Source organism: Botryllus schlosseri, chromosome 14 (genome assembly GCF_051294905.1).
Source record: "Botryllus schlosseri isolate E-star chromosome 14, Bs_hap1, whole genome shotgun sequence".
Classification (NCBI taxonomy): domain Eukaryota; kingdom Metazoa; phylum Chordata; class Ascidiacea; order Stolidobranchia; family Styelidae; genus Botryllus; species Botryllus schlosseri.
In genome coordinates, this window is record NC_137249.1 from 23,025,605 (window position 1) to 23,052,203 (window position 26,599).

Consider the following 26,599-nt stretch of genomic DNA (forward strand, 5'->3'; position numbering starts at 1 on the left):
TTGCTGGCATTTCGCTCTAATTTAGTGAAATTAGACCACTATAATTCGCTTCAAACATCTGAATTACCGGTACCTATACCTACGGTATATCATAATATTTATGCTTGAATTTTCTAGGTATATAAGTCATATAGATACATTCCTGTAGAACACTGATTCATGATTTTATAAAAGTTGGTGCAAGAATGGACATTTTCAACTTGATGTTGATTAATGGAGCAAAATTTGATATTTAAGTGCAATTATACCTCGAATCCAGTGACAAGATTATTAATCGTTGAAACCAAACGCAGCTTGATAATGTTGGCCCAGAGAATTTGGCTAGCCAGACCATATTGATGGAATATGGTCACAGTAAGATAATATTTTGGGCTATTTTACATGAACTTTCCAACATTTGATTTGATATGTCCACTAAAACAGTTGTTATTCTGCTTTCGAATAAGACCTTAATTGCTGGTTTCAATGGTAACTGTGTTTGTCAAAGGCTGCAAAGGTAATTTCTTTTCCTTGTTAGATGTTTATTTGTTTGTTTGTGGTGTTCATGGTGGTGGTTCGACTACACTGGTCATTTTACACCAGGCCAGTTCTTCTTATTATTATTCCGTATCTGCCCGATTACCAGTGAACTCGGCACTTAGTGAATTCGGCCGCACAAACGCGGCACTTGGTGAATTCGGCCGTGGTAGATCTCGTAGCGGTACCGGTCACCATGATTGGTTACTGGAATGTTTGCCGGTGAACTTGGCACTTTGAGTGGTTGTCAATGTTGTACGGCGATCAGGGCATGCGTAGATCACACAGTCACGGCGTGATTAGATCACAGATTGCGTAATTGCGGGAAATAACGCGACGCTCTTCACTTGGTGAACTCGGCCCTTGGAGGAATTGGCACTAGAACACCTTCGCATTAGAAATGCATTAAGTATGAATGAACAGTATCAAAAAGGAAATTTAAACGTGTCGTGGCTCGTGGTAGATCTCGTAATCTTGGGATCCTTCAACCGTGTTATCGAGACATCCTAATCCCAGAGTGGAATCGTCTCTCCAAAGGCAAAAAATAATTTATTTTGACGTGATCATGCGAAACATTTGTTGATGAGGAACACTGGCATGTCGTGATCGATAAACGAAGAAGCGCCGCTTGATGTTCCACAGTTTTGATCTCACATACAACGCCAAGATCCATCTTCTCAAAACTTACACGACACAGGCCCGTGACTCACGCCATCGATTCCAAGCAGACCGCGCGTGGTCGGTATATGAGCGCTGTGTTATTTCCCGTGGCTACGCAATCCGTGATCTAATCACGCCGTGACTGCGCGATCTACGGATGCCCTGACCTCCTTACAAGATTGACGAATCACTTGATAATACTATTATTAGTTTGATAATTCATATTAATAGCTGTAAATACACTTCATTTCAAAATTTCCCGAGGGCCGAATTCACCAAGTGCCGAGTTTGTGCGGCCGAATTCACCAAGTGCCGGGTGCATCGGCAACCATCTGCCCACTTACAGCACGGCCCACTCCTAGGCTTTTTAAGACATGGCTATGCGAATCAGATGGCGAGGAGGAGCCTAGATAAACGGCCAACACTTCGGTAGGAATTATGGAGTCGACGTGTCACGCTCGAAACCGCAATTCATTGGTGTTTAGCTATAATGGAACGTACCACTACGTTTCCTCGCCATACCTTGTAAAATGAGACCGTAGCATTTGGCATTTCGTGTGGCAATTGACTTTAGTGTGGAAAATTGTGTTCGTTTTAGAACTTATCCGAAACTTTTATTCCGCCATAGATTGTATATGATAAAACAATATCGGAATTGATCCTAGAAGAATTCCAAAGCAACTCACCACAAAGGAGGATTTAAAGAAGTTTGATGGAAAATTGAATGAAAGCAAAAGCCTTTGCAAGAGATGTGGTGTGTTGAATCTGTTTTTGTATTTTTAAATAGGCCTACTTTGTTGTGCCGATAGCAGACAGTATATATAAACGTAAGATGTGGAAGCTATCAAGGTGTTTTTAGAAATTCAGTCAGTCAAAGTGGACGATCGTATTGCTTGGATTATATTTAGGCTTATTTTAGCATCTTTGAGATGCAACTCTAAACGTGGACGGTCATGAACAGTAGGGCTCTTCAAAAATGACTTTTTTTCTCAAATCGTACTGGCTACTTGATAAAATTGTTAGGTTACCTAATTTAAGCCTACAAACAAAATATGGTTCAAATCCAGCCAGTATCCGCTTTGCGGCGACGGCAATATCTCCGCTTCCACTGGTTGGAATTGAACCAAATTTGGTGAGCATCGTTTCTATAGACAGCCTAACACTTTCATGGGGTGAACAGAAAATTCTCAAATTTTTATTACCTATTTATTTTTATATAATAAATAGAAACTTTCTTCTCCTGTAGCAAAGCGGTTACTGGCTGGAATTGAACCAAATTTTGTGTTTAGGCTTAAATTAGGTAACCTAACAATTTTATCAAGTAGCCAGAACGATTTGTGAAAAAAAGTCATATTTTAAGAGCCCTAATGTCCATGTCAGAGAAACGTTTTAGGGTAGGCCTACTCATATGTCTCGCAGCGTTCTCTACATAATTGTCAATTGCGATACAAACTGTTTGCTTGTATTGGTAAAGCCATCCAACTTCGAATTGTAAAATGTTGGGAGTCTTGATATCAAATTTTTGAAAGGTGCACTTTGAGAAGATTTCGGAATCTGTCAAATTATACAAAAATTTAGCAAATTCTTTGACATATATCATCTATTTGGGACTCGATCAACGTAAAAGAATTGGTAATCATTTTATACAATATATTGTATTTGTAGTTGAAGTATAGTAATAATTCTTATGGTTACCGCACTTGTAACGATTCACGGCCATAACTGGAATAATTAGAATGATGTAACTTTCAAATTGTCATGCATTTTGCAACAACATTGTTCTCAATTTTCAAGGTGCTGACCATTCGAGGAAGAATCACCCACCGGGAATTCACGATCCGTAAACGCGGCCGACTGTTTCTCTCCTCAAGCGGAAGCGACAGAGAAGAGGAACGAAGAGAAAAAAGGAGCAGAAATAGCAAGAGTGTGACAAGTCGCGTCCGTTCGCTTTAATGCGTATTTCCATCCGCGAAGTAGTAGGTGGGAAAACTAATGGGCGTTTGGTTAGGGCTTATATAAGGTTTACTCCAGCGCTGTATTTGCTAAATGTTGCTATGAAATAGGGGTGGTGTCATTTGGTATCAATATTGACTATTGAAAGACCATTTGTTAGTGGTCATGGATTTGTTCGGCCAGTATGCAGTAATTTCTGATGGTCACTTCCCGGGCTTCTGTTCTCTAACCCCTCATGATTGTTATTCTGCTTCTAGTAAGACTGTCGATTCTAATGTTTTATCGTATCATTTGTCGGAGGTTTTGCTCGCTTTATTTACAACGTTTTGCTCTCTGCTAGGTCAATTACTGGCTGAGTATCACTACAGCCTAAGAAACTGCACTAATTCTCATTTTAATGTCTTGCTGGTTATCTTGCTGTCAATTCTAATAATTTATTAATGTCTATACCAGTGCCGCCACTCAAATGTTTTGTTCTCTGTACACAATATTGTTAGGTCTTCAGCTTTCCAGGCAGAGTATCATTCCACTTTCTAGACTTGAGTATATATCTCTCCAACTAGCTGCCAAATAACTGATTCATTTGGATTGTTGAATTGATCATTTTGGACAGAATGTGAAGAAATTTTAGTCAAGAATTCTTTTTGTGTTAGTGGCTGTTTTCAAAGAGTGCTGAAGTAGTCATCGTTGATCTTGATAATCAAGTAGAAGTGACGATTGAAGTCAGTTCTCTAGTCATATAATATTAAAAAATATAATAATAAAACTTGAAAACTTGAGTGGAAATAGTTCAGAATCGAATCCATTATAGTAAGTATGGGCGAAAAAAATGTAGGAGTCATTCGTTAGTCGCTACCTCTGCCATTTTCGCAGTACGAATGTCTTAGCTATTAATCATCATTTTCATTTTATTTCTGCAGGGTGTTGGAAAAAAAAGGCCGCATGCTGGTTATTTAACTGGCTCATCAGAAGATGAAACCTGATGATAAGGACTGTTTTCACTTTCTTTCTAAAGACATTCGTTCGTTTGTTCGTTTTATTTTTTACAACGGCATTATTGCCAATTCGTTTGAAATTAAATTATCACAAATGTGATTAATATGTAGTAAATAATGTGGTGTGTGTACGCAGCCGTGATCAGGTTAAGCCCATAGTGGTAGAAAACAGGTTATTATATCAGGATCTTCTTCTTCTAACGTAGGATCTACATTCTACTCACCATGTTTAAAGGCTGTAGCATCTGCATAATATTTACATTATTGAAGGACATGGAAAAGACGTTGAATTGAGTCGACACAAAACCCCCCTTTCTACGACCTGCCGAGATCTAATATCTACTATATCGGCTCGGCTTTTCTACATCTTTGGTCTGTACTGTGTTTGCTGGGATTTCGAAGCCAAGGCAGATCCCATTACCAACATGTTGTTTTACCTGCAGTTAGAAGCGTCAGAAATGATTTGCAGGGTGCCTTCCATGTCGGTCACATGCTTTTCCGTAAGCCCGACCACATGAAATTTTTGGTTTTTGTCTTCCAACACTCGAAGCAAAGCTCTCTTCTTTAATAGATCGAATACCTGTGGTAAAAGAAATCTTTCAATCCGAGATGTAGTAGCAACTGGGTAGGAAAATAACAAAAGAAAAAATAAGTGAACGACAGGTCACACACTATAGGTGATATTAAAACCCGATTTCAGAATTCGTTTCCGATTTGCCTCATAGGCTGTCATATCCAGCTAGTTCAGTGGGATTTGAGTCTTTCGATACTGTAATGGGATCGCAGCCTTCAGAGATGACCCGAGTAATGTACATAATAGCATTCTTTTCGGACCTTAGTCAGTCATAAAACTGGATGGAGCTCTTCATTATAATGAGCAAGTCAGGACCAGGGGCGCAAGGCAAGGATGCCTTTGCCCTTTCCAATTTTCCAATTTGTAGTTGGTGAAATCTCGCGTCATTGCCGAAAAGTTGTCAACCCTAAATTTTAATCCCAGCTACACCTACGGTCAGGACCAAATGTTCCTTTTGACATTATTTTCCTTAGAGACTAAGAAGTTCTTTGACAAATAATTAGCAAGCTTCTCAGTCTCGTAGCGATGAACGCAACTTTGGCAATTGACCATTGTCCTCAATCATATCCTAATCTCCGACATATCTATCGACACGAAAAAAAATTTATTAGTCCCGACATCCAGTCATATTTCATCAATAACAATAAAACATTGTCGCGTACGGAGTTGAAAATGGGGGCAAATTATTTAGAAGCACAAGTCACTTGACAAAACAATGCACAGAGGAATTGGTAGCGGCACAGTAGTTCTGTGTTCACAAGTCCTTCAATTCTGGTGGCGGCACTGGGAAATAATGAGAATGTCTCGGTAGCGTGTCAAGCGAGCCCGCTTATCAACCTCGGGCTATTGTTTACCGCCCGATTGCCATAACTGGGGCGGTATTTTTTCACGCCGAAACACTGCTTTTACCCGAGTGAGTTCCACGTTTAGATAAACTGCACACTGGCGTTATTCAAAAATACCACTTTCTCCGGATCCCGAGAATTCACTGGACAAATTGATAGTTTGCATAAAAAACGCTGCTCACCAAATTTGGCTCGCATATGACGACGGAGAGCCAATTGAAATTTCTGAATTCATTAAAAAAATTGAATTTTGCAAATTTTACTGTCAACCCCATGAAATTGCTTAGCAGTGAACAAAACGATGCAAAACAGATTTGACTCGATTCCAGCCCGTAGAAGCGAATTTATTTAGATTTTCCTTCAAAATTCTGGGATTTTCGACTTCTATGCTATTTTTGCAAATTCAAAACTTTCAACTGCAATAGCTTGGCTTCTCCGGGTAAAGTTATTTTTGAACAACCCTACTACACACACATGTCCTCGGCGTAAATAAGCACAAAGCTCGTGTAGTTGACATTGCATACTTTGAGGTACGCTGGAAGGGCACGGTGAAAATTTTACCTTTCCGGAATGTATCTCGAAGAAGGCACAATACACAGTGAGATTCAGATGTTGATAAGTTGGAGATTTTAAAAGATGAAAGACGTCCTGAGCTGTAAGCACGAAGCAACAAAACTCAATCGTGTCAAAAGCGATGATCGCGTGTCAAATAACCCTACCTGCCAGAGCGTATAATCCCCTACTGAAATCTTGCACTTTGCCACAGATAATGTCACCACCGATTGTCTAAATAGCAATTAGGAAGCAGATTAGGTAACTCGTGGGAACAAATTTCAAATATGACGAATTGCGTGTCAAGATCGAGATACATGTGTAACTTCAAATCAATATATCATATCATAGGTCTGTTTGTTGGCTGTGCACCAAAAGATTGATAGCACTACTGATTCAACGTCAACATAACGATTCCAAAGTTTTGCAATTATGCCGCTGATACAACTAAATGATAGATACTTTCGTTATTACGGCGATTGAAACTGTAACCGACGAAATTTCGAGGTCGGCAAATTTTGGCAGGGCTCCAGTTTTCAGTAGGAGCATTTACACTCAAAATCAGCTACATTTACAATGAAACTCGCACATTACTAGCCAGTTACTGGCCCAAATTCGAGTGTTGGGATGACTCGAGGCATGACTTGACTAGAGTTACACTCGAGGCAACCATTACGTGTGACTTGACATGACTCGATTCACTTTGCAATGCAAAAATGTAGATTGACTCGTGACTCGGAGCAAAATTTACGAGTCTATTTCAAGTCACCAATCAGTAAATGGTGTCGACAAATTCACTGTATCTTGTGTCATTCACTTATTGTACGTTTCACTATAGTCCTCCATCGTTACATCACATATAAATTGACCGCAAACGATATGATCACGGCTTATGTTGTCGTCGTCGTCGTAGTAGTAGTAGTAGATTAATAGAAAGGTGTCTCTGTTTCTTATTCGACTCGGCGCTTAAATTGAGCAGTGTTCACATTTAATAACCCTCCTGTATGATTCAAATCGAATAAGTAGAGATTATGTGTTTATATTCTCAGGGACGTGTAGAATGGGTTGTGTAGTGTAGTGTACCATATCAATTTGTTCAAACTTCTAAAAGCTTTGTATTCGATCCTCTATTTGGGCTGATAATAACAGACTGTAGCATATAACTATTTAATCACGTATTTTATTAGCAGTTCTACGTGTAAGTGTTGGATACATCGCCTTTTTGCTTGTATATTCAACTTTATATTCGTTATTTAATTCAAGCTAAATGGCCAATTAATCCGTCTTTCACGCAGCTGGCAAAATCTTATGACTTTTGAATCATAACTCATACTTCTAAGATTGAATTTGAGTTGAATTGTGACTTGACTCCTGACTTGACTTGACTGACTCGACTCTACTCGACTTGACTCGACTCGACTCAACTCCAAAAATCGAGTGACTTGTCGAGTCCTATTCAAAAATCGATTGACTGACTTGACTCGAGTCAAAATCTGCAATGAATCGAGATGATTCGTGAATCGAAGGAAGGGACTCGATCCAAACTGCTAAATTCATGGAATTGCTGGTAAGAACAACACTACAAGCATTTTCAAAGACAGCTAAGCTGGGCTCAACCAACACTAGTGCTGCTTACATGCGACTTTCCACTACCGGTCTGACCGTACGCAAAACACGTGGCCATGCCACCTCCGAATATGCAGTGCACGAGTGGGCTTGCCGTGAATCTGCGAAGACGCGAATACATTTTGAAAGTGGACTCCAAATCGGAAACCATCACCTGTACACGAGTTGATTGGAGAAGGTTTCGTCAAACGAGTAATCGAAACGGAACTTGTGACTCTCCAAATACTTCGTCAGATCTACATTCGTCTAAGGTTCACTAACCTGACAAGGTAAATGTTTTTCTCGACATGTTATAATTAAGAGCGGAGACGCGAGAGCTGCGTTAGAATACGGGTTAGGGTGAGTTTTGAGGTTGTTAAATCACACGTTAAATTGTGAAATGGTCAAGTGTTGCTTTTCATTGTCGCATGCTCGAATGTCGGGCAACAAAATATAGCAGCATTATGAATCGGCATTGAAGAAAAAGTACAAATTCAGTATGAGACGAAACCGACGAAACTGTAATCACCGGTTAAGCAGAAACCGCTGAATTGCGGCTTCTGCAGTTGAAAACACCATCGGAAAAACGTAACACAGGGCTCACAAACTATCGAATTTGGAGAAGCCCCAGACAATCCTCATCAGTTAATATTGTAAGGATTGTCAATGCGACCGTTAACGTTCAAATATCTGCAGCGATTCATAGGTAACGATACCAAAGCTCTCCATAATTTAAAGTAAAGAAGAAGTACCAGCAGATTATTTTTGCTCGGAATGGTGATGATGTCGATCTCTTTGCGAGCGGCTTCTTTCTGGTTCAAAGGTCACTTACGAACGCAAACACAAATTCTCTGGTCGACCACGGGCTCCCCCGGCACCAGCGGATGCATTTCCTGGCTTTCCCTGTGAACATCATATGCCCAGTTGTCTAAATAACCAGGAAGATTAAGCGAGACGGTGTTATATCTTGCCAAAAAGAGAGCCAACTTGTCGGATTTCTGCTATTTAGTCAAAACTTGTAACATTTCTGCTATTTAGTCAAAAACAAGACGCATTTTATCGATGGCGATAATCCAACAGAGATGGTCAAATTGAGAGTTGGTCTCGACTTGTACAAGTAACGCTGTAAATGTCAATTACATTTAGTAACAGCAACCTTTTCAAAGATATGTCGAACACTACTTCCAGTGGAAGTAAAAGTGTGCGACTGAAAAGTGCTTCAGTGAGTAATTTCAAAAGGCTGATTAGTTCAAGGACTGGTACACTTTAGGCGTAACATTTTATAGCGAGTTACTGTGATGTATGGGCTATTGTAGCAAATCGTTGGCACTGATAAAAGCGACGTAAACAGATCTCAAAACTAAAGTTGACCTCTAAATCCAAAATAGGTGCCAATACGTACTTGAATTCCTTTACCATAATCGCGAACTCACACAACGGAGCGATGTTAGTGTTGCGATCGCAGTCACGCTTCATCTTCTTGCATTGGTTTTCCTCTCGCACGTTCGATATTCTAGATCCTGCTAGCAAGAATTTATGTTTTATCGTAAAAGGTAGTACTACTGATTTCGAGTCGAGCCATAAACCGCAAAGGAACAACAATCAACGCTCCCGTTATTTGTTGTAGGGATGGTGTGAACGTGAGGTTCACGTTCGCGTTCTGTGTGTGAACCTCAGAAATTTACAGGTTCACGTTCACAAACGAATCTTGCTAGGTTCTGCACTGTGAACCTTTTTCACTGCACTGTGAACCTTTTTCATATATTACAATTTTGCCTTCATAATAACACCTTTGGTTGGAATTTATAGCATATCAAAAGCGGGCCACTCTATTTACGGCACTGGCAGCTTACCAGCATGCACCTTGACAATCTCAAAAATTTTACTTGCTTTGTTACAAAAGTGCAGCTTTCCGTTTGTGAATATTTAGTGACCCTGCTGTGAGCTTGACCCGCAATGACACAACATCAAGAGCGAAATACACGACATGCAGTTAGAGAATTATGCTTATGCAACCAATCTATGGAATTGATATCGTTGTCTGCTGTAAAAAAATCTAGCAGGTGTACGGGGTCAATCTTGACCTCATATGTTTATTGTATCATAAAACAAGATCCGTGCGATTGTGTTGTTGGCTACTGCTGTATAACTTGTTAATGGGGTAATGTCGGTGGCAAGTATAAAAACTGGTTTTACGCTCTGCTCGAAATCAATGCCGCAATACTCGGATGCCGAATACATTGTTAGGTCTGGCCTGGACCGTTAAGGCGTGCTTATATTCCCTTGTAAGTCCTCGTCGAAATTGTTGGCAAAGCGACGAAAGATTTTGATTTTATGGGATTATTACATTATTTGATTGCCCCAGTTGATACATATGGTGACGTTTAAAACGTCAATATGCACTCCAGCTGCGTGTGCATTAATATAGGCCAGGGCCGGGCAACATACGGCCCGCGAAGGGATTTTTTCCGGCCCGCGGACAGTTTCTCGTCTTATATGATAATGTGGCCCGCGGCCCCAGTCTGCCGAAATTTCCCACTACTTGCTTACTAGGTCAAATTTTAGTGTCTGTATGTTATTATATACGTGTATGCGCAATTGCGCATCATGAGAGAGTGGAGCTCATGCGTAACGTCGTCGAGGCGAGACCCCAATGTCGTTTGTGGTAATCATGGTGTTTGTCGACTACAATGGTCATTTACACCAAGCTGATATTTTTTCTATTTGATTCAGTATATGCCGACTTGTAGCACGGCACTCTTCTAGGCTTTTGCAAGACACCACTCATGCCAGGGGTCGCCAACTCAAAACGGGTCGCAGACCACTTTTAAAATTTCGTAGAGGACGCGGGGCACATAAATTCAATATCGAGATCAATCAGTCCACACAGTTGAGCACCGACGCTATCTCTTTACCTACTCAACCCTAATGAATTGATATCTTGATAAATTTGGGGTACCGCGGTTACCGAACGCCTTGAAATTTTAATTTAAGGATTGCACATAGCACCGCGTGTTAATTGATCAGAGAGAAGCAGACGTGGTAGTGACTGTATGGTAATGCTATTCTCAAATCCATATTGTCTTCCTCATTATCAGCGAGAAATGGCTTTGAAGTGACATTGCTGTCGTTAAAATACCTTTGTTAAGTACGATTTTTTCCTTGTATGTGGATAAATGAGCGAATAATGTATCGATTCAGCAATCCGGCCCGCCAAGTACTTAATTTTCTTATATCCGGCCCGCCGGCTGGAGAAGTTGCCCGCTCCTGAACAGGTTATCACTTCACGGAAATGTAGGGTTGGAATTGGCAACATGACGTCACGTGACGTCATGAGGTTCACGTTCGCTTTCGCACAGAACCTTTCAAAAAGGTCCGCGTTCACACGAACCTGAACCTTTCAGAGGTTCACCCCATCATTTGACACCATACCTTCGAGTTTATTGCGTTTAGTTTAGAACATTGTACCGGACGCCATATTGCTAGATTGATATCGGCACTAATCGGTGTTTCAACATCATCTTCGACCAGAGGCATTCTCTAGCAAGAGATGCCTTTCGGACTTCTGGAGGTTGTCGTAGTGATGAATATAATCCAGGCAACGTCTCAAGTAGTACTACTTTCAGAAGGTATTTGTAGCATATATTCATCCAGATCTTTCATATGGCCAAACTCTCACCGCCAACTCAAAATTCATCTCAGCCATCCATGAAAGACAGAAACAATCTTACGTTTATTCGTGGGTTGGATTCCCGAGTAAAACATGCCACTTTTTTCCTTCACCTGGCTCGGGCCGGGCGCCGCCTGGTCCTTCGTTTGCCTGTTCACTGAATTCTAAACGTGCGAAAATATAGATTACCTATTCGAATTGAAAAAAATCGGATCTTTGGGTTTCAAGAATTGACGAGTTACTAAAAGCGACTAGATCAGTGGTTCTCAAACCTTTTTAGACACATCCCCCTTTAAGAGGCACCCCTTACCGTCTTATCACAAAATGAAACCAGAATGCTGGCAATCCGAAGAAATAGTTCGATGGCATAGAACAGTGATTCCCAAGCGCGGCCCCGAGCGCCGCATGCAGCCCCCAGATGTCTTTCTTGCGGCCCACAAACCGGAGGGAAATCCTGAAATATTGGTAAATTTTTCCCTTTTCGTGGTCGCTTGCACAAAGAAGAAAAAGAGGCTCAACTCCCGGAAAATACAGTGTCAGCGTTGGCCATGACCGCAACACAACGTACCAAGACATATAAAGTTTTAGATCATGTAACATATGAATCCAAGAAGTGTGTCAGAACGATCGGCAGCGACAAAGCCTTGGCCGTAAAGGACTGCTTTTATGCCGACCAAAAACTTCGAAATACAAACAACTCCGTTATATAAACAAATTACATATAGGTTTAATTGTCCATATAAGGGCCCAAATGACTGGCGCCGAATGTTCTTGTCTTGGCAATCTGAACCTCACAAGACAAATACCATCCCGTAGAAAGAAAATTAACAAGACAAATACCATCCCGTAGAAAGAAAATTATATGCCAGTGAAGAAATGCCAATCTGAAATCGTGTGATCTTTCAATATTAGTAGGTTTGGGCATCACGTGAAGAAGTCGTACCTAGGGGTCCGCCCGGCCGAAGATGTTTAATTTTAAGGGGTCTGCAGTTTCAATCAAAGACACCTCACTCATCTCTACCGTTAAATCTGATTACGTTTCTCTATGGTAGCCCGGGGTCCTGATGAAGTGCTGTTACGTTACTGTGAACGGGTATAACCCCGGATATGTTTAATTACTATTGAGGGGGCCCTATATATCTTTTCAAACACACCTCACTCAGCTCTACCGGTAAATCACATTACGTTAACAGAGACAGGATGAAAATTGATAGCAATACATGCAATTCTCGATCATATTGAACGATTCAGTCATGAAACCACAGAAATTTCTTGCGCTTCGCGCGTTTTGGGCGGGAAAAGCTGATTCACGCAACGGACACCCAATGCAACAGATAAGTAGTGGTAAACAGTGTACTGTACTGAAATTCTAAATTTGGCCCTCACACCGAAAAAGTTTGGGAACTACTGGCGTAGAAGGTTATGAGTGTTGCTGAGAGAATTATCAAACATGAAATTAGGACTATACACATAGCAATAACTACGAATTGAAGATAAATCGCGCGTTCAGTTGACCGCAGCTTCGCGCATATTTCAAATGCCTTCATGCTCGACTCAGAATCGAATCATCCGGCCCAAGTACGCGATGTTGCCGAACCCTAATTTCGAATGTTTTTTTCTAATAGGATAAATTTCTGCCTAACCCCGTGCCAATTACAGACATGATCGAGTTACTATTGACCAGCCTATAGTAATTGTATGACATTTCCGTGTAGGCCTGCATCAGATGGCCAGGCAACTAAATGCAGCAGGGTAAATTTTCTGAACATGTGACTGGTGGTACTAGGCTTGATTATTAGTTTCAGGACTACATTTGTTGAAGTATAATTTATTCAACTCGACGACTTTTCGTGAGCCCCTTATGAAGAGCAAACCACACATTCACATACACAGAGATTTAAATCAAAAATCATATGAAAGTGTTGATAAATATACAAATTTGTATAAAATGTATAAATTCGTATTTCATTTCACAACACATCACCTACGAAACGTCTTACTGACGAGAGCATTTATTATGAATCGCAACAAACGTTGCATTTCGAACTCTAATTAGGGTACAGGTAAAAGCACCGGGCACGGAATAAAAAATATGTTGACAGACCTTATGCCCACAGCAGGCATGTTATCATTTCGAGTTTAAGGATTTAGCAGGTTTAGGTTCGCATTCAACGGTAAGGCAAAACTGATCAAACAAAATGGTAAAATCAATTCAAGTGTCCCGATGATAAATAAATCCTAGTTTCTAAGACACGTAGCCTATTTCCCACCACATTACCGAAGCACCAAAATAGTCACTAGAAGCAGGGTACACCATAAGGATTTCGCACGATAAAAATGATGTTTAGCTAGTGAACAATAGATTTCAACCTAGAATTAATCAGAATTTCTTACACCACCACAGACTAAAACCATTACAAGATGAAACGGGCATCCCCGCACGTGAACTTGTGGCTGCTGTGGGTGACACGGGGCGACCAGTAGGGATGGTGTGAACGTGAGGTTCACGTTCGCGTTCTGTGTGTGAACCTAGGAAATTTAGAGGTTCGCGTTCACAACAGAACCTTGGTAGGTTCTGCACTGTGAATCTTTTTCATATATTACAATTTTCACTTCATTATAACATATTTGGTTGAAAATTATTGCATTTCAACTGCGGGCCACTCTATGCATGGCGCTGGCAGCATTAAATATCAACACTAAACGAGCATGCACCTTGACAATCTCAAATTTTTTACTTTCTATGTTGCAAAAGTTTGCTCGAAATATCCAGCTTTCCGTTTATGAATATTAAGTGACTCTCTGCTGTGAGTTTAACCCCCAATCACACAACGTCACGAGCGAAATACAAAGTCAGCGAATGATGCTTATTCAACCAATCGATTAGATTGATATCGTTTTCTGATGCAAAAAAATCAAGCAGGCGTACGGGGTCAATCTTGACTTCATATCTTCAATGCATCATTAAAACCAAATCCTTGCGATTGAGGTGTTGTTAATGAGGTAATATTGGTAGCAAACATAGAAACCCGTTTTACACTCAGCTTAATATCAATGTAGCGATACTCAGACGCCGAATACATTGTCCGGTCTGGCCTGGACCGCTAAGGCACGAGCTTATATTCTCTGATAAGTCCTCATCGAAATTGTTGGCAAAGCGACTGAAGATATTGATTTTATAGGAGTATTGATTTTATAGGAGTATCATATCCTTTGATTCCCTCAGTTGATACATTTAGCGACGCTTAAAACGCCAACATGTACTTCGGCATTGTGGAATGGTGTGACTCGAGTCGTCGCTAGGTATCGTGTACATTAATATAGGCTATCACTTCATTGAAAGATAGGGTTGGAATTAGCAATATGACGTCACGTGACGTCATGAGGTTCACATTCGTGTTCACACAGAACCTTGCAAAAAGGTTCGCGTTCACACGAGCCTGAACCTTTCAGAGGTTCACACCATCCCTAGCGACCAGTATGAATTACGGAGCCATGCGCCTATATGAGTAGGATATTATAGCACCTCGTATATTTCCACACTAGGTCTACACACACCAAGTTCGAGACCATTGTGTACTGTATAGTAAAGAAAATATATGCTGGTATGCTGGTCGGCTTAGTAGACGAAACACGTTGCGAACAGTGAATAAGTGATTGCTTCATACTCCAATAGTCATTAATGGGTGAGAAATGCATTGAATCATATCATTGTCCGAATACATGGAGGTGCTGACCAGTGTTGGGATGACTCGAGTCAGACTCGAGTCAACTTTTTCGTATGACTTGACTTGACTCGAGTCACTTTGCAAAAATGACTTGACTTGACTTGACTCGGGGCTTCAGAAATCTGCATTGACTCGTGATTCGGAGCAAAATTTACGAGTCAATTTCAAGTCATTAAGTAAACAGTGTCCATTAAATCAATGTATCTTGTGTATGTTCGGATTGTTCAAGATACGCCTTTGTCACTTGTGAAAGCAGTCACTCACTGATTGTAAGTTACACTGATCCTCCATTGTTAGATCACAAATAAATTGACCACAAACTAAGCCAGTGGTTCCCAACCTTTTTCCACCCACGTACCATTTTGAGGTTTTACGCAGTGTTCGCGTACCACCTATAAAGTTACGCGCGTTTCCACCATTTCTGACGTCATAATCACGTATTTGACCTATACGAGGTCTATTGAACTAGACCTGGGATGTCAAATATACGGCGCGTGGGCGGGATCCGGCCCGCCAGACGATTTTATCCGGCCCGCATAGCAATTCTGAGAACATTGGGAAAAGATTATAGTATACATCACATCCACAGTAATAAAACAAACTACAACGTCCGCGTTGACAGTTAAATATCTTGTATTCATCACAACGCATACGCAGGGCTAACGCCAGATTATGACTAAAGCAGGGATGGTCAAACTTTTTGCCATTCACGGCCGCATTTCGACTACTCGTATAGCCTACGGCCGCATTCCAGGGCATAGTCGTAATGAACGAGTTGCTGGACGCCAAATACCCAGGTTAAAGCGTCTATGTCCATTTCTGGTGAACTCCGGACTACTGTATTTAATGATAGGCTTACTATGTGCACCAAAATCGCGAGTGGTCACTAGTAATGTTAAGTAAGGAAGTTCCCATAGTCGCGCGCAGCGCGAAAAAATTCGGACTCACTAATGAATTTCGTCATTGATATTAGTAGTTTTACATATTACCTCAAACATTTATCCTTTCTCATCCCGCGTGATCAGATTCACTGGTATAGAGTTGATGTACGGGTGTTTTCGAAAATTTGAAGCAAGTTTTAAATTATGATGCATCTTTGGGTAGGCCAATTGGTATTAGTCACTTTGTAGCATGCTGTTATTTCTTGACCTCCCATCAGGATTTTTAGTAGAGTGAGGAGCACACGATTCCGAGCTGATATTTCATGTGAGTCGCATCATTTTCCACTGATGTTCGCATCTGTATTGTGGGGCTCTGATTGCAAAGGGTGCTACTATATTAAAATCGAAAAATGTAATCGCAATGAATCGTTCGCAGCGCGAAGAAGATTTCAAGATTAATTAAAATCGTTCAAGAAATCGGGAGTCAATTCGTAAATTCGAATTGCAAGTCGACGGCCGCCAAAACATACTAATTGAATTGCGTGTCTACGGTCGCACAAATTCCCTCTCACGATTACAGGTTGGCCACCCCTGGATTGAAGCAAAGGGAACACATAAATATGTTTACTTGTATCTTCGGTAATGCCATTGTTTTAGCGGTTCTTAACTGTATTCAACCGGACAAACATCGTATTTTCGCATTGCTCGCAAATAATGGTGTTGCGACTAGCCAGAATGAAACCCCTACGATCCGTGTATTATCTATATATGGTTGATAATAAAGCATTCCAGCGAGAAGCAATGGCACGAGGCAAATTTTGGATTCCGTTGACTGGTCCGGCCCGCGAGCGATTTCATGACTTCGATCCGGCCCGCGATGCAATTTGAGTTTGACACCCCAGAACTAGGCATTATCAGCCAGGGTTGATGGGATGTATGGAATTGTATTTTTTCACCACCAGTCACAGGAAGAACAGCGTAATGAAATAACAACACACAGCAAAAGTCAATTTATTTAATGCGATGGCTCCATTTGTTTATTTACCACTAGCCTGTCGATGCTTGGCATATACGTTTGCTTACAGCGCATCGAAAGTCATGTATGGGCGCAACAAGTCGGTTTCGTTTCTTCGACTTGATAGTCATTAGGGATGAAAATCCTTGCTCGAATTAATTCCCACGTATAAGGGAAAATTAGCAGCTGGGGATTAGCTAGAGACGACGGCTTCAAAAAAACTCAAAATTAACCTCACCTGAACTTATAACTCCCTTCGATCGAAAAAGACAGAATCTACTCGCGTACCACCTCGAAGACCTTCGCGTACCACTAGTGGTACGCGTACCACAGGTTGGGAACCACTGAACTAAGCGATCACAGCTTATGCTGTCGCCGTAGTAGTAGTAGATTAAACTAAATAGCAATGTGTCCATGTTTCTTAGACGGCTCAATGCTTACGTTACGCAGTGCTCAGTTTTGCCAACCCTCCTGCAGGATTTAAATCTAACAAATATAGTCTTGCGTTTATATTCTTACGGATGTGTAGATGGGTATTGTAGGCTATTATACCAAATCAATTTGTTTCAACTTCTCGGGGCTTCGTATTCGGTCCTATATTTTGGGTGATAATAACTGACTGTACCATGTAACTGTACATGCAGCTGCTTACGTATTTTAATAGCAGCTCTGCGTGAGCGATGCAACGTCTTTATGCATGTTTATTTAACTTTCTCAAGATAAATGGCCAATTAATCTGTCTTTCACATACCTAGCAAAATATGATGACTTTGAATCATCACTCATACGTCGAAATTCAATTTGACTTAAATTGTTACTTGACTCGTGACTTGACTTGACTTGACTCGAATTGACTCGAGTCACCTCCAAAAAAACGGGTGACTTGACTTGACTCGAGTCACCTTCGAAAATCGATTGACTTGACGTGACTCGAGCACCTTCAAAAATCGATTGACTTGACTTGACTCGAGTCAAAATATGCAATGACTCGAGATGACTCGTGACTCGACCGTAGTGACTTGATCCCAACACTGGTGCTGACTACAACAGTGGTAGAATATGGACAATTGCACTTACTTTTAGGTTGGCTCTGTTTTCAGACGCATCAACTTGACGAGGTGCAAATTCTCGGTTCAACTCCATCACCATTTGTAATTCGACCTGCACCAGAGTGAATATGAACACAATTACGGAACTTAACTTCATGTAGCCAAAGGTACTATATGTTATGATACGGAATTCAAACAACCGATTGTCTCATTATTCCGTGGAAATATTTCAATGATATGAACATTTTTGCCGCATTAATAATTCAATCCATGCACCTTATCTGGCTATGGTTGATACATAATGGAAGCAACAGGGTATGAACCTCCATTTAATGCACTTCGAAAACTTGGCCAACTTGAATTATTTTGTGGGGGGTTAAATAAAGAATAATTATGCTCGGTAGTCTAAATCCCTCTGGTCTGGTTTGGCACATGAAATGGACAACCGAGATGGGTCAGAAACGTTAAAAATATAACCAGCAAAAGCAGCCTAATTCGGATATCGAAATAGAAAAACGTGAAACAGCCTGACGTAAAATGTTTCTATATTCTGTGTAATATGCCATGAATTCGACTTAATATTTAACACGGCAACAAGCAGATCCTCTGAAGAGAAAAATTAAGGGTTGGGGGAAATAATCTCAGCACTCTAGTAACATAAAAATCAGGATGGACCACTGATCAATAAAATTCTACAGATGGAGCCCAACCGTTTTTAGCCACCACGCCATTATAATCATAAGTATGGGACTTAGAGCAGGATCTACATCAGTTCGAGTTACGTATTTTCGTCATCATCCGGGATTTGGTAATATCTATAATATCAATAATATCAATAATATCAATAATGTCAATAATATAATAACATCAATAATATCAATAATATCAATAACAATAATATAAGTGATAGAACCGCATATATTCGCATTAAAATATGGGTGTATTTGAGTGGTTTTCCAGTGACTGGTGACATAGCGAAGGCCAGTTGTCACATCTCACTACAATCAAAACTAGTATTGTTTTAAACTTTTCCTAGCATGAAGTTTTCATCCTATTCAAGTATACGTAAAGTTGGAAATGTCGTAAAAACCGAGATCGAAATAAAATTCGTTTTAATCTGAACTATCGAGGTGCCTGGACAATGGAAATGCAAAGGAACCACAAGGCTATGGATTCAACTCCGCCGTTTGTCCGACGGTTCATGAAAACATGGAATGCTGAACGGCTCGCTGGGATGCCTGGATACGATTGGATTGACCTGACTGGGCCGTAACCGGACATTTCAACAATATATCGCTGTCAGGGATGGTGTGAACCTCTGGAAGGTTCAGGTTCGTGTGAACGTGAACCTTTTTGAAAGGTTCTGTGTGAACACGAACGTGAACCTCGTGACGTCACGTGACGCCATATTGCTAATTCCAACCCTTTCTTTCAATGAAGTGATAGCCTAGCGTAGATTCGGCCCACATAATGCCACAATGCTGAAGTACATATCGGCGTTTTTAACGTCGCTAAATGTATCAACCGCGGTAATCGAAGGATATAATAATTGCATAAAATCAGTACATTCCGTCGCTTTGCCAACAATTTCGACGAGGACTTACCAAGGAACACAAGCTTACGCCTTAATGGTCTTAGCCAGACCGGACAATGTGTTCGGAGTCTGAGTATTGCTACATTGATATTGAGCAGAGTGTACAACGGGTTTCTATACTAGCTACCGATACCACAAACAACAAGTTATGCAGCAGTAGCACGCACCTTAATCGCACGGATGTTGTTTTTATGATACAGTAAAGATATGAAGTCAAGATTGACCCAGTACGACCGTTCGATTTTTTACATCAGAAGACAATATCAATGTCATTGATTGGTTGGCTATAAGCATCATTCGCTGACTACGTATATCGATTGCGGGTCAGGCTCACAGCAGAGAGTCACTAAATATTCACAAACGGAAAGCTGGATATTCCGCGAAAATTTTTGCAACAAAGCAAGTACAAATTTCAAGGATGTCGAGGTGCATGGTGCATGCTCGTTTAGTGTTGATTTTTTATGCTGTCACTGCCAGCACCATGCATGGAGTGGCCCGCAGTTCAAATGCAATAAATTTGAGCCAAAAATCTTATAATGGAGTGAAAATTACAATTTACCAAAAGGTTCACAGTGCAGAGCCTACCAAGGTTCTGTTGTGAACGCGAACCTCTAAATTTACGAGGTTCACACAAAGAACGCGAACGTGAACCTCGCGTTCACACCATCCCTACTGTCAATGAATGTGAGATATGGGTATCATAGATTTATAGAAACCGAATGAATGCCATGTTGTATTTACTGCAATTAATATGGATTTAGTCAGAACCAGAGGTGGTTAAAGTAGTCGACAAAGCTGCTCAAGTAGAAGTAGATGTAGCGACGAAAAAATATAATCAAGTACGGGAGTAGAAGTACTTCTCTCCATAAGCCACCTATAACTACTTGAAGTAGAAGTTGAATGGACCGACTTTAAATCTACTCAAGTAAGTAGTTTCAAAAACAGTCTTCAACTCGTTCGCATGGACCGACAAAAGCTGCATATTGAGCTATGCGCACGGTGTAGAGAGCTTGATTCGTATGGATGCATTCCAGCTCCAGGAGTTTTAAATACACGATAGAAAAAGCATTCTGTCGCATCATGGGGTGAAAATAATGGTATTGATATGAAAATGCAATACTAACCCTTTGTTTACTGGAAGACTCCGTTTTAGAGAATATAATGGCCTGACTCCCTACCCTATATTACAAGTAGGGCTGGGCACAATGATTCGAGTACTCGAATCTGAATCGAGTATTAATTGTAATGATTCGAGTCGAGTAGTAAAAGACGATTTTTTCGAGTATTGAAATTTTACGCTCCTCGGCACTGGAAGTTAATTTTTCAACGAGAATAATAGTTTCGACAGTAATTTCACTATCGAAGCCTTGAAACCTTGATTGGCCGTATCGTAGCATACGAAACATAGAGTACAAAGCTACGAACGTTACTGGAACTAGCACATTTTCGAAGTCATGATCGTCCCACAACATTGTCACCAAGTCCAATAAAATCGGTATGGTCGAAAAAATACCAAAGTACCTTTGTTATGATGGATAACAGGCATTTTATTCTCTGTGGTGGCATAAATGGTACATATTTGAACTTTAACATATCACGTTCCGCTATGACGTCATAATGAGTGATACTCGATTACTCGACTAGACTCGAAGCATATTACGTGATTCAGAATCGAATCACTCAGTTACTCGATTTTGCCCAGCCCTAATTACAAGGCCTCAAGTCTAGGCAAAGAGCAGTACGGAGAAGTTGTATCGGATACGGTTTCAACCAGAGTTGGATCAATTGTAATTTGTAATTGTAATTGAATGTAATTATTACATTTTTCAATGTAATTGTAATGTAATTGTAATTGAAGCATTTTTATTTTGTGTAATTGTAATTGTAATTTGACAAAAATTTTGCTCAATTACAATTTCAATTACATTAAATTGCTATTGAGACCTGACAAGCACAACATAAAATAATTGACTTATAATGCATTCTCTTTAAATGTCGACAAGGAATTTGGTGGATCCATTCGCGGAAGCCCTTGACTGCGCCCTTGCGGGCGAAGTTTTTTTTATTTTTACCACTATGCTGGCCTCGGCTGCCATTGTATACAATTTTTAGATTGCTAACCAACGGATGGATTCGCAACAAGTGACTCACGATTGAATACGCCGAGAAGCGAACTGATGAGCCGGCTAAAAGCAGCAGAATTGATAGTCCCATAGCTGGCGATCCAAGCGTCGAAATTTGATATGCATGGTCCTAATCGAAAGCTAGTGTCGCACTGATTCCGCAATAAAAGTATATTTCCAGGCAATGGTACCATCCCAATTAGTCGTGAAAGTCTGGGAATCGGCATTGTTCTGAATAATCGCTGGGCGTAATTGGTAATTGTCGGGGTCATGCTGCTGCACCGCTCTCACTTTTCAGAACAGTCGGCCTTAAACGGCTATTTTGGAGCAGTTACATTGCCCTGACGAGATTTTATTTTGTATTTTCGGAATTAGTACCTCAATAGCTTACGATAGAGACCAGATGCATCAAATTTGGACGCATGGATCGCCAGCTCTAGGACTACAAAGTTTGCTGCTTTTAGCCGGCTCTGCAGTATGTTTGTCGGTGCATTAATCCGTGACTCACATCTTGCGCATCTATCCGTGGGTTGGCAATCTACAATACGATTTCAGATCACGATGCTGCATCGTTACTTCGTCTGGCTAACTAACCAGACCACTGGATATTATATAACGTCTTATCTGACAAAGCACGGTTTTGTTTTTACTCCTCATCCTAATTCCTACGTCCCTCGATAAAAATGATATTATTTCTTTAAGTATATACTATATACGCAAATCCAACACGTGCATATATTATAATTAGGGCAATTTTTTTTGACATGTCAAAAAAAGTCAACATTAGGTCAAAATTGTAGCGTTAGGTAAAAGTTTGTCAAAATTGTTTACAAAGTCAAACATTTTTTGACCTCTGCATTTCGTTTGTATCGTAGATTTTGCGCTGTCGGTGGACTTATCATTTGATATTTTACAGCTTGTAGCCTACTTTATACGCCTACCGTTGTAAACGGACCATCGTCTGCTCATTGTGAATCATAAATGGTCAAATGAAACAAATAGTGACATGGTTTTATGGTCAACGTACCGCAATATCCTAGCTGAAGCAAGACTGCTTGGACATTGCATGGTTCTTATATCAAGAAGCGCAAGCTGAAAAATTGTGATACAGACAACATTGTCAGAATGAAGCAACACGGTTTGTCACCAGCAGAGTGCACACAACTTGAGTGTTGTCAGCCAACAAACGCTGCTGTTGAACGTTCTTTCTCCGTTCTTGGCAAGCTACGTAGTAAGGACAGACACTTTCTACTCGAGAATGTAGGAAAGGATCTTTCGTTGTACTACAACAAATTTTAATTATTTCCACCAGAATACGTAATGTAACTACTGGAATTCTTCATAGTGTAAGATTTCGTTAAAATACTAGTTTTTCATGTAAAAATCTGTCAGTTTTTGAGCCAAAAACGTTTTTTCAGGCCAATCTACTTTGTAAGGACAGACAGTTCCAACCAGAAATGAAGATAAGTAGTACAATTTCAACATCATATGGGAAAACACCTAATTTGCATACGTGAGGTCAAAAAAGGTCAAAATTTAGATTTTTTAGGTCAAAATCTTCCGTTTTTTAGGTCAAAAAAAATTGCCCTAATTATAATACTTTTTCAACGACATACTGCACCCTATCCTTAATCCTAACCCATAGGAAATTAGGTAAATAACATTTTACATTTCCAATTACGTGAGCCATAATTACCGAGCACAAAGCACGCTTATATTACGTCACAATGACATCTTACATAGCTTACTATGTACGCACATAAACGCATTTATTACTACACAATCTGAACTAGACTTGAATTGTTGTTAAATACGACGCTACGGTTGTCAAGGAGCACGGTTGAATTTATGATTATTCAATTACATGTTCAACAGCAGCAATTGTAATTGTAATTGTAATGTAATTGAAGCATGCAAGGAGTAATTGTAATTGTAATGGTAATTTGATATTTTTAGCATGGAGTAATTATAATTGTCATGTAATTGAAACATGCATGAAAGTAATTGTAATTGTAATTGTAATTGAACTGAAATAATGTAATTGATCCAACTCTGGTTTCAACACTTTACGCGATTAGTATACGCTAATAGCAAATATTGTGGATCGTAAAAGTTATATTTAGTGCAGATAAAAGAACTGAAAGTAATTAGAACTCAAAGTATGATACGGTACTCGGAATTGAAAGTGAAATATAAATACCACTTTTAAAAAGCGGAAAATATATAATATATTTCATGTCTTTTGTCCATAAAGCTTCCAAGGTGATTCGTTAAAACAGGTGTAACGTTCAAATAGCCGTATTTTCCAGATTAGCAGGACACGTCATGGGCTGCTAGATTACGAAAGGATAATTAATTGCTAGATTGGGAAACGGTAGTTTCAACCGATATGGAGGGCCATATTTACTGTGATGAAATAATTGATATGAGCGATAATCCAGTGTGAGCGGTACCAAGCAATCTGGTACCTAAATTATATTCACTGATACTTTCGTGAAAACATATTCTTCACGCCATAACTACTGTGCGCGAAGCGCAACAAAATTTCTGGGCTTTTACTTGACTCTTATGAATATTAAATGTGGGTACTACGTGAAAAGAGCCCCGAAATTCCTCAGACTATCTTTCTTAAACTAATTCTACTTGACAAACTGAAAATATAGCGAGAAGATAGTAAGTAGATCACAAAATATTACGAAGTAGAAGTAGAACTAGAAGAAATCAGATCTACTTGAGTAAGTACCAGAAGTAGAGGAAACAACTCGATTACTGCCAAAAAGTAGAAGTACTTTGTTTCTGACCAACTTTTACAACAATATCAAATATATATTGATCAGGGTTGTAACCAAGTCACAAGGCTCCGAGTCACAAGTCAATCTCACTTTTATAGTTTTGACTCGAGTCAAGGCGAGTCATTTTCAATTCGTCACCGAGTCAAGTCCGAGTCCAAGTCATCGACTAGAGGTTCGAGTCCGAGTCCAAGTCATCGACCAGAGGTTCGAGTCCGAGTCATGGGATAATGACTCGAGTACAAGTCCAAGTCATTGTGTTGACTGCTCAGTTTCCAATTGAAGTCTTGTTAAAACCACTGTTATAACTCTGTTTGGTGATATCAAATGGTTTGCATTGATAATATACTACTGTTCCTGACCTTTAGTAGTTTCTGGTCCCATTTTTGAAATGTGGGTTTTGGCCGTCCTAGTCTCGGATCATATGACTTGGTCGAGTCATGCGTAATGACCCGAGTATGACTCTAATATTGATCACATCAAATGATAAACATATATTACATCAGTAGCAGCTACGGATTTAAATAGCATTCAGGCCTAATCCTGAGCTCATCATTGTGAAACATCTGACAGTACAAGTAAGCGACCATTGGCATTGGCAGTAGAGTAGCAAACGGCAAAGTCGTATTTCTTTGAAAGGATACCAAGCAGTCACAATCAAACTAGTGGTTTCAAGACGACTTCTTGAGTTTCGCTTATGAAAAACTTTTATAGAATCTCGCGTATGAAAAACTTTTATAGAATCTCGCGTAAATATATAATATCAAATGGGAACATTAAATGAAGTTTTCGAAACTACATTTGAGTTGCATACATTTGCCTTAGTCACCATGTTTGATGTCGATGTTTATTTTCAAAGGTTGGCCGGTCCGTATCATATATAGACTATAGCATACAAATTTTACCCGCGCGCGACCTCAAAAAGGTTGACAACCACTGACCTAGACTAAATAATACACTATAATATTTACATAGATTGATCCTTGATTGAATGAATAACCAATTAGTGTATAGTCCGAATGGGTCCTGCTAACATTTTGTACTTCATACACAGGTCTGAGGGTAGTGAGAGAGAGGTTGCGATTTCTGAGGCAAGGGATAAATTACATAAATAAGGTACCTGTCTAGGGTGTGAAGCAAAGACGACGACACACCCCAGGCGGCCACGTCTCAATAATCAATAAACCTGAACGCTAACTTTAATAGCTCGAGTCACCGATACACACCGACCGAATTTCATCATGTTTTGTATCGCTGGCTGGTGGTCGTGGCCAGAGGGAAACACATTTTGCGTGTGGTTTCACGTAAGTAACCTAATATTTTACCTCTTCTCTTGTAGTTTGTCCCCTCTCAAACCATTCCACGGTGACATATCCGGGAGGATCTAGCTTCGTGATGACAGCTTTATGAACTTTTCCTGTAGGTACAAATAATTCATTGATACTACTGCACTGCCAAGAGTACAGCTATACGATGAGTTCGATTTAATTACCATCACTCCTTCGGAAGTTTATGTTGGCGCCTTTCACCAACTGCCGGTAATCGTATACTTCTTCCCCCGTGCCACTTTGTTGTAGTGCCATTTGAAGCAGTTGGTTAGTATAAAATATGATAACAAAATAACTGAAGAACAAAAATACACGGTCTTATAAACTCAGGAGGAATGTGAGCAGCACAAAACATCCTAAAGTAATTTTGTCGAATCTGCCATATAGTTTCTATACAACTGCTCATTTTCAAAATACCGTGACAGTCAAGTACTCCATTTGCCAGCATTAAACGGGACGAGTTTGATTTGGAAATATAATTAGCTTTGATGGCGCAAGTGCGCTCCATCTAATAATCCCATCACAGTGCTATCCAACCCATGATCGCTAACAGGGGCCCGTGTTATCGATAAGATCTCGATCAATTTCAACTTCTTCGCGTTTGGTGATGTCCTTATCTGACCTACTGACCATATGCACGCTTCAGTATCCCCAAGACAACTTCAATACCCGGTCGTTGTCGTTTTCATCGATGCGCGATTCATCACTCTTTTCACTACCAG

The 26,599-nt window shown here is 40.2% G+C and overlaps 1 protein-coding gene, 1 long non-coding RNA gene and 1 pseudogene across 3 annotated transcripts in view; 1 reads left to right on the forward strand and 2 right to left on the reverse strand.

The window, feature by feature from the left end:
• The window catches only part of LOC145456249 (uncharacterized), a 37,659-nt gene extending 11,690 nt beyond the window's left edge, over positions 1–25,969 (reverse strand). Inside the window, exons 1-2 of the mRNA XM_080334327.1 lie at positions 25,854–25,969; positions 18,072–18,131 (exon numbers count right to left, since the gene is read on the reverse strand). The gene's annotated coding sequence lies outside the window, so the exon portion shown is untranslated. The remainder of the gene's footprint in view (positions 1–18,071; positions 18,132–25,853) is intronic.
• Positions 1–26,138, reverse strand: part of LOC145456052 (kinesin-like protein KIF2A) — a 33,085-nt pseudogene extending 6,947 nt beyond the window's left edge.
• On the forward strand, positions 356–4,224 carry LOC145456250 (uncharacterized). 2 transcript variants are annotated; one of them, XR_013920544.1, is made up of 4 exons: positions 356–496; positions 1,805–1,930; positions 2,971–3,174; positions 4,067–4,224. It is a non-coding gene; the product is annotated as an uncharacterized LOC145456250 (long non-coding RNA). The 2 variants fall into 2 exon arrangements; XR_013920543.1 differs by having other exon boundaries at positions 357–496; positions 2,971–3,156; positions 4,050–4,224.
• Positions 26,139–26,599: the final 461 nt, after the last annotated feature.